Here is an 8220-nt window from a genome sequence, read left to right on the forward strand (position 1 = left end):
ACTACGGTTCCTGGTATTCTTTGGTATTCTTTGGGGAACACCATGACTGTTTAAAGTGGTATAAAGGTAAAGGTAAAGGGACACCTGACCATTAGGTCCAGTCGTGACCGACTCTGGGGTTGCGGCGCTCATCTCGCTTTATTGGCCAAGGGAGCCGGCGTTTGTCCGCAGACAGCTTCCGGGTCATGTGGCCAGCATGACTAAGCTGCTTCTGGCGAACCAGAGCAGTACACGGAAATGCCGTTTACCTTCCCGCTGCAGCGGTACCTATTTATCTACTTGCACTTTGACGTGCTTTCGAACTGCTAGGTTGGCAGGAGCTAGGACCAAACAACGGGAGCTCACCCCGTCGCAGGGATTCGAACCACCAGCCTTCTGATCAACAAGTCCTAGGCTCTGTGGTTTAACCCACAGCGCCACCCGTGTCCCCTTAAAGTGGTATACTACTACTTTAAACATATAGTGCAGATGGGGCCTTTGTCTTGGCTCTTAAATTTACCTCACAATGCTGGCAACCTAAAGGCACACTGTACACAAAGTAGCACGTTTTGTGCACTTTGCTGGGCCTCAAAGCAGCATTTGCTAATCAGAATTAGAGTGCTAGAACACCTCTGGAACATTTCAATCTGTGAAGCAGAAAACTAGATAGGGAATATATATCTAAAGCTTTCATAATGCTTGCTGATCCTGAAGGAAGCTAATAAAGTTTTGTTTTATTATAGCAGCGATTGTCAGAGTCTTCTTACTCCTAAGATACAATTCACCATTAGTATTCTGTGCAGGATGCCTCCTACACATTTGGCTAATGAACAAAGTTCAGATTTAACATCCAGTTCTTAAAAAAAAACACCCAAAAAACTTTTTTGCATGGTTTTCTAGTTACATAATTTCCCCCCAAGTATCTCTGCTGTGTTTTATCAACTCAGATTGTACCATAAGAAACTGTGTCTGAGACTTTGTGTACAGGCCAAAGGAGATGAGATGTAGCCATTTGTTTCTGTAGGACACAAAGTCAGGCAGCACCTCATTATTTTCCCTATTATATTACTTCCTAATAAAGATTAAAGGACAGCAGCATGCCCTGAGCCAATTTCTAGCTTTAGAACAGATAGTAAATGCAATAGTAAAGGGGGCTATGTGAGATGGTATGATTAAGATTATTGTAGCACCTAAAAAGGTTATGTGTCTTAAGTGTTTCTTCCTCTTGGTAGTAATGAGAACTTTCACTTTACAAAAGTTTAACTGCAACCATGGGAGCACTAAGAAGGGATATTGAAAAGAGAATGCTTGGGTTTCACCACAATTGACATACTACACTTGATGGATTATTTGCTAAAAGGAAAACTGCAACGAAAGAGTTCTAAACTCTCTCGGCACTGTACTCCAGACTCTCTGTGTGAACCTATTCCAGGTTGCAAATGTACTACAACTGACTAGGAGGACAAGGGAAATCAGAAGTAGATGTGCCTGATGTTCACTGCTCTGCAGCTGTGTCAGCAAAAATGTGCCCTATCAACAGTTCTCCTGACTCCTGGCCCTACAGAGATGTTGTTGGACTTGAACTTCCATCAGCCCCAACCACATGGCCAATTGTCAGGGTGATGGGAATTATAGTCCAGCAACATCCGAATGGCATTTTCCCATACAGTCACTGCCAGGCTAGGAGGGCTAATGGTGTGACCAGGTCATGCTCCTGTCTAAAGTCAAGCATTTGACATTTTTTCACATTTGAAGGATAACAGTTTTAGAATGCATAAGTGCAATGGCATGGATCCCAACCAGCTCTTTGTGAACACAAGACCACCATCCTCTTGCTGAGGGAACTGGAATCTAGTGGAGACAGGACTATGGAAGGCCTGGGAAGCATTTTCTGCTCTGCTCTGTGTTGCTCCCTGGACCATGCTGCTCCAGAGAGCAACTTTCTGAACAATAAAGGGTCTGCAGAGGGAAAAGGAGACCTGTGAAAGTCACTTCCCTTTTCCACTGATGGGAAAGTTTTATGAGCAGAGCACCTAAGTCAATGCGTCCATCAAATGCAACCTGACACCTGCCAAATCCACAAAAATGTTAAGAAAATGATGAGCAGCTAAAATGTATGACTTTTCCGGTATAGAAAGTCCTTCAGAGTGGATTAAGCATGCAAAATTAAAGCAGAGACAAGTATGTGTGAGTGGAGGGCCTGTTTCCATTTTTACAGTTCTCCTAGTGCAAGGACTTATAGCTGCACAATGAAACTTCCCTGCCCTTCCTCTCTCCATGTGATACCTAAATCTGCTTTGGGAGTTTGGGGAAACCCCACAGAACATATTTAGGGGCTGCAGGGTGGTACATGCGGGCAGGGAATTTCCATAGCGCAGCCTTTGTGCTAGTGGACCTGCTTAATTGCATAACGCCCAAAGTCAGTAACCTATCTAATTTTCTGACAGAATTGGATGCAAATTGCCAGCATGATCCCTACTTGTGAGAAGATTAAATTATGTGCTTCTGAAATGTGCAATTTAGAGGTGGTCCTCTGACTCACAGAAGTTCTAATAAGGCCTATGAAGTACTAGGGAATGATCCATCCCTGGACAAGAGGTCACTTTTTTCTGTGATGGACAGATTGTGCAAAATAACTCTTCATTTGATTCTAATTTTTGTAGGGGCTTTCTTATAATTTGGCTCTGACAACTTTGCTTAACTTGGAAGTTTTGCATTCAAGTGCAAAGGAAACTGACTATAAACTGAAGTGGAGGGAAATAAAGATGTTTGGAAATAAAGGGTTTGCTTTATTTATTCCCCAAATCAAAGTACATTTAGCCTAAATGTCACCATTCTATTTAAAGTCTTGAGTGTCAAAGGCACAGAACAACTAGCAGGTAGGAGTGTAGTTGATACAATGGGCTGGCTTTTGTTCTCTTTTGACTGTATTGTCTCATTTACTCATGTAGGTGTACCTGTAAAATATTAAAGTGGCCTGAGAGAATATCAAGCATAAATAACTTCCATTGTAAGTAAACAACGGAGCTCCAGGCACCCAAATGCTGTAAAACGAGTTATTGCTCTCTTAACATGGAAGCGAGTGTAATTATTATTATTAATTTTCAAATCCACGACACAAAGGTTAATCAAAAGGGGTAACTTTTAATTTCCATTTTAAAAGTCTGCACGCTTGTGGGTTGACACTTTGTCTGAATTATGCGTCAGGTGGGGATGCTTAAAGAAGAAAAAGGGGAGGCAGCAGGAAGATAGGGCTTAATACTAATTTCACCCGCGTCAGACTACGAAATGACAAAAAGGAACTTTCCCCAGAACCTTCGTGGATAAAGTGATGATGTAAGCTGCTGGAATCAAAAGGATGTCAAAATGTGAGGCTGTGGGAAGTTGTGGGGAATTATGGGGAAACCAGTATGGAAAGCAGAAGACAGTAGGGAGAAAATCACATAGCAAACTAAGAAGAGGACAGGGGCAGCAGGAGCAAAGGCATTTGGAGTGTGGTTCCACTTCCTTCCTTGTGTCTAACACGGGCATAGGCAAACTTGGCCCTCCAGATGTTTTGGGACTACAACTCCCATGATCCCTAGCTAACAGGATCAGTGGTCAGGACTGATGGGAATTGTAGTCCCAAAACATCTAGAGGGCTGAGTTTGCCTACACCTGGTCTAATGTGTGTGTGTGTTGTGTAGAAAGAGGAGGATACCCGGATAGCCAGCGACTGTGTTTCTGTTTTGCTTGCATCACTTCCCACAGCCAGAATTGGCTTCCCTAGTGAGGTAGAAGTCTCAGCATTAGCCTCCTGGCATGACATTACCGATGCTTATTAAAAGGGGAAGGGACAAGGCTGTGGTGCACTAGTGGAACCAATCTGGTACTTCTGACATTGTGCCCAAAAAGCCCTGACTTTGCTCTAATCTCTCCCTTCCTGGTAAGCAACCAGCAGTGCTATTGCCTGGAGGCTAGTGCTGTGGCTTTGCCCCACTGGGCAGGCCACTTCTGCCTACAGCACTTCTTTGAAACCCTATTTGGCGGATGCCTGAATGTGATTTGCTTGGACTTATATATGCCTAGGTCTAGGAATGGAAGGATCTGACAGTTTTGCTTCTCTCCGTTTTTCATTTTCCCAACCTTAAATTCAATTCTTCACATTTCTTGTTTTCAAAAAACCCTCAGGGGAAATTAGTATGAAAATGCTGAAGTATTCTTTTCTCATAATATTACATTAAAGTCTTTTCATGATACAGTAAGAGAAAAGAAACTAATCTAGATAAAAATGCTTTCGTTTTTATCTAGATTAGTTTCTTTTATCCTATTGTATCACGAAAAAGAAAGGAAAAGGGGGGGCATGCAGTCCTCTCTCAAAGTTAGCTCTTAACCCTTGTCTCACACAGGAATTGGTGGACCCTTCTAGTTCTCACCTTGGAGATTTCCTTTCTTTTCCAGTCTCTCACCCCAGGAGATCTTCCCATCCCTGCCTCTGACGCAGGGTCCCTCCATCTACCACCTTCATGCCCCAGTAATGGCCCAGAACAGAGGACATCAAAGGAAAAGAAAAGGAGAGAGAGAAGAAGATAAGAAGAAGGAACATATATAAGAAAGAAAGAACGAATGAAAGAGAGATGCTGAAGAATTTTTCATACAAAAATGTGAAGAACTGACTTTAATATGCATGTTTCTGCATGCGGTTTAGATCAATATACACATTTTTGCAAGCCATTTTTCCTAATATAATGCATTTTTGTATGTTATTTACACTAATATATTTATTTTTTCACTTACCAAATATATGCATTTTTCTAAATTTTGTTTAATTGGTGAACTGCATTACAACATTCAGATAAGTGTGAAGTTTGAAGTATGGCTATTTTTTGTATAATGTTGTTTAAGAAAGTGAAAATTTGATAAATTTGGCCTTCAATGCAAACTGAATTGAATTTCATCACTAGGACTAACTACCTTATGACCAGGAAACTTAGTATTTCATTTTACAGTGCCCCCAAACACACAAGAATGGTAGCCTTGGCATTTGTTATTTTGGAATCAACCAGGCCTTTTAGGATTGTTTGGCATGATAACATCTGTTCCTGTTCGGCTAACTTTAGCCTGCAATACATATGTTTTTCAAATTCTCTGCCCACCTACCACACAATGTGTTACAAGAAATGTGTTTGCTTTGTCAAATGCAAACACTGGCCGCTAAATGGAAAACTTATAGGTTGGAAATATGTAGGAAATATGAGTGCCTGCAAGAAGCTGTTAATAAGGTGTGCCAGATTTTTTTTTTAAAGAACATGCCTTCAAAGCATTAGGGGTTTGGGTTTTGTTTTTGTACCTCACTTCAGAGAGGACTCATTGGGTCAAAGAGCTTCCCTGAAGCCACATAAAGGAATGGGCAGTCAGTCATTACTGAACTTCAGATGACAGCTTCATCTAATTTACTGCATTGTTTTCAATGTCAGGGTGAAGAATAAAAACAGCCAGGCTCAGTGGTTCCTTAGCATAATGAATTCAGACTGGAAATGGATACAGCATTTGACCCCATTATGCAGTGCTCACTTAAAAAACCACTGTATCAACAGAGCATCTTTCCAGTACTTACATTTCAGTGAGGTAACGTGTTTTTGAAGAAAAACCATTTGAAATACAGCAGGCGGACAGATCGATGGATGAAGCGCTAGTTTTGCATTCATGAGACATCAATTGACCAAATGCATTCTTCAGGGTAAAGAGAGGGGAGTGCGTTGCTAAACCAGGGACTTAATTGTTCCAGTTATTCAGCTGGGAGTAATTCTTTTTAGGTCAGGCCCATTAAACACATATTAGAAGGTGATCGATAATATTACCGTAGAAAGATTGACCTTCGACTCTGAAGTTCGTTCTTTGCACTTTTACCAGGAAAATAAGCGAATGCAGGGCTGGCACTATCAGCAGATGCTAGGATATGGGGAGCAGCAACAATGTGTTGGATGACAGAGTTGTATGTGTCAGACCGCACACCTGCAGCATACATTTAAAGAGATGTCTCAGAGCTACAGTTCTCTTAGTGGTTTATCTATCAATCCCTGTTCCCAGAAAACTCTGAGGGGAACAGGGGTCTCCTAACAACTTCTCTGAGGGAAGCCATGTCTGTTAAAGTAGTATCAGAGTGCTTTAAATGTAAGGTGTAGATGTGGCCTTAGGCATCCCCATATTGAGCCTGCTGCCCTCAGGTGTGCTATCCCATCACCAGTGTTGGAGTAAGATAAATCAGCTTATGTCTATGGAATTAGGGGAGCACCACCTTGTTCATTGCCTCAGACAGCAAAATGATAAATAAATAAATAAATAAATAAATAAATAAATAAATAAATAAATGGGTACCTTATATGACTGGTACACCAAGACTGCATTCACATGGCAGCTTATTCCATTTTCATATTTCCATGTTATTTTGCACATTATTTTTGAACCTTCACACAACGCAAAAGCCACTTCCGGAACTCTGGTAGAAAATAGCACAAGTTTAGCACTCATTCTGAGATTGTTTGGAAATGGATTTTTTAATGCAGAAATTAGTTCCAAAATTACACTATATTCTACTATAGTTAGATTTTCTCTTTGGGGCACTGAAGACAGACTATTTTAGAAATGCTTTGCTTTCTCTGAGAGCCCAAAGGTGTAGTTTGACCTTTAAGGAATGGACCAAGCTTCTGAGATAAGAGCTAATGTCATCTCTTGCTTTTAAGCTTACTTATTTGAGGCTTTGTTATATATTGTTAGCCTCTTTGGGGACTTGGAGAATGAGAAGCAGAATGTACTAACAGGAACACTGGCTATTTCCTTATGCCAGATCAGATGATTTGTTCATTTTCATATACTACTGTTCAAGGTTTCAGGCATTTACCACCATGGTTTTCCCCCCAAGGGATCCTGGGAACTGTAGTTTGGTGAAGTAGCTAACAATTCTGTCAGAAAGCCTTAGGCTCCCTCACAGAATGACACTTCCCAGAGATCCTAGGGTTTTTTGAGTCTATTTCCACAAGTTGGGAGCAATCCACATGGCAAGCTCCTCCACTCAGTAGGGCCAGAAAATTGAGTAATTGTCACACACAGGCTGTTTCAAGTGGCTTTTATCCTGTGGTTCTACACTGCTTAGTGCTTGCCCAGTTCTGCAGGCATGACAATATGATTCTGAATGTTTGGCCAGATAGATCACATTCAACATCTTCCTGAAACAATCCATTAGTGCTATCTGGGAGTGAACCCAGTGCTGATCTTACTGTATGTACTGTCTGATAAAGATATTGAATCAGCAGCCAGCAAGGGCCATAAATAACACTCTGTCCTGATTTATAGGTCCTTTATCAGGCAGTCATGCTTCTAGTAAGTTGTGATTTCTGCCAGGTTATTAGAGTCTTTGACGCTGCCAACGAAGGGTGGAGGGAACATCACCTGTGATAAGTGCATATTGCTAAATGAATTGGTTAGATGCGTTTTGATAGAATTCCATGGAAAAAACATGTTTGGTGAATAAAATGTGCTCAGCACACTGTTCTGAAGTTAGACGTAGCATGGGCTTCACTGCCAGTACTGTAATGTAAAGATGAAGTCCTGAGACAACAGGTACGAAGGAAAAAACAATGAGTAAAAGGGGGAAAGAATAGGATGGGGGGAAGTAATGGTAAATAATTGTCAAATCAGGCCAGAAAAAAAGGGTTTCTTTTTGTTGTTGCATGCAGGCCAGCTGGCTGCTACCTGAGTCCTAGAGGAAGAATCTTCCCTTTCATTGCCTGGCAAGGACATTAAGATCAAGAAAAGCAACCTGCTTAGTTTTCCATGGAACTAATGATACCAGCATGTGGTATCATGGAGGCTTTTTCACTTGTGCAACCAGTGTTGTGGAATGCCCTTCCTGCTGGTTCTTGAAGATACAGTAGATCTGTTCAAATTGCAATCCTGTAATCTACTGACCCGAACTTCCTATTTGTTTCAATTGCTGTTTTAACTGTTTTTATGGGCTTGTTGTGTTGCACATTTTAATTGTGGATGTTTATTTTATTGTTTTGATAGTGTTCTCTTATTGGGTATTTTAATGATATGTTTTTAATTTTTTTTGTAATTGGTTTTATATTTCTAAACAGTTTAACGGCCACTTTGGCAAATAAGTGATATGTAAATGAATATAATGACAGTCATAATAGTAATAAACAATCACCACCACCACACTGGCATCATCCTACAGGCTAATGGAAAATGCTCTGCTCT

The sequence above is a fragment of the Podarcis raffonei genome, chromosome 5 (genome assembly GCF_027172205.1).
Source record: "Podarcis raffonei isolate rPodRaf1 chromosome 5, rPodRaf1.pri, whole genome shotgun sequence".
In the NCBI taxonomy this organism is placed as follows: domain Eukaryota; kingdom Metazoa; phylum Chordata; class Lepidosauria; order Squamata; family Lacertidae; genus Podarcis; species Podarcis raffonei.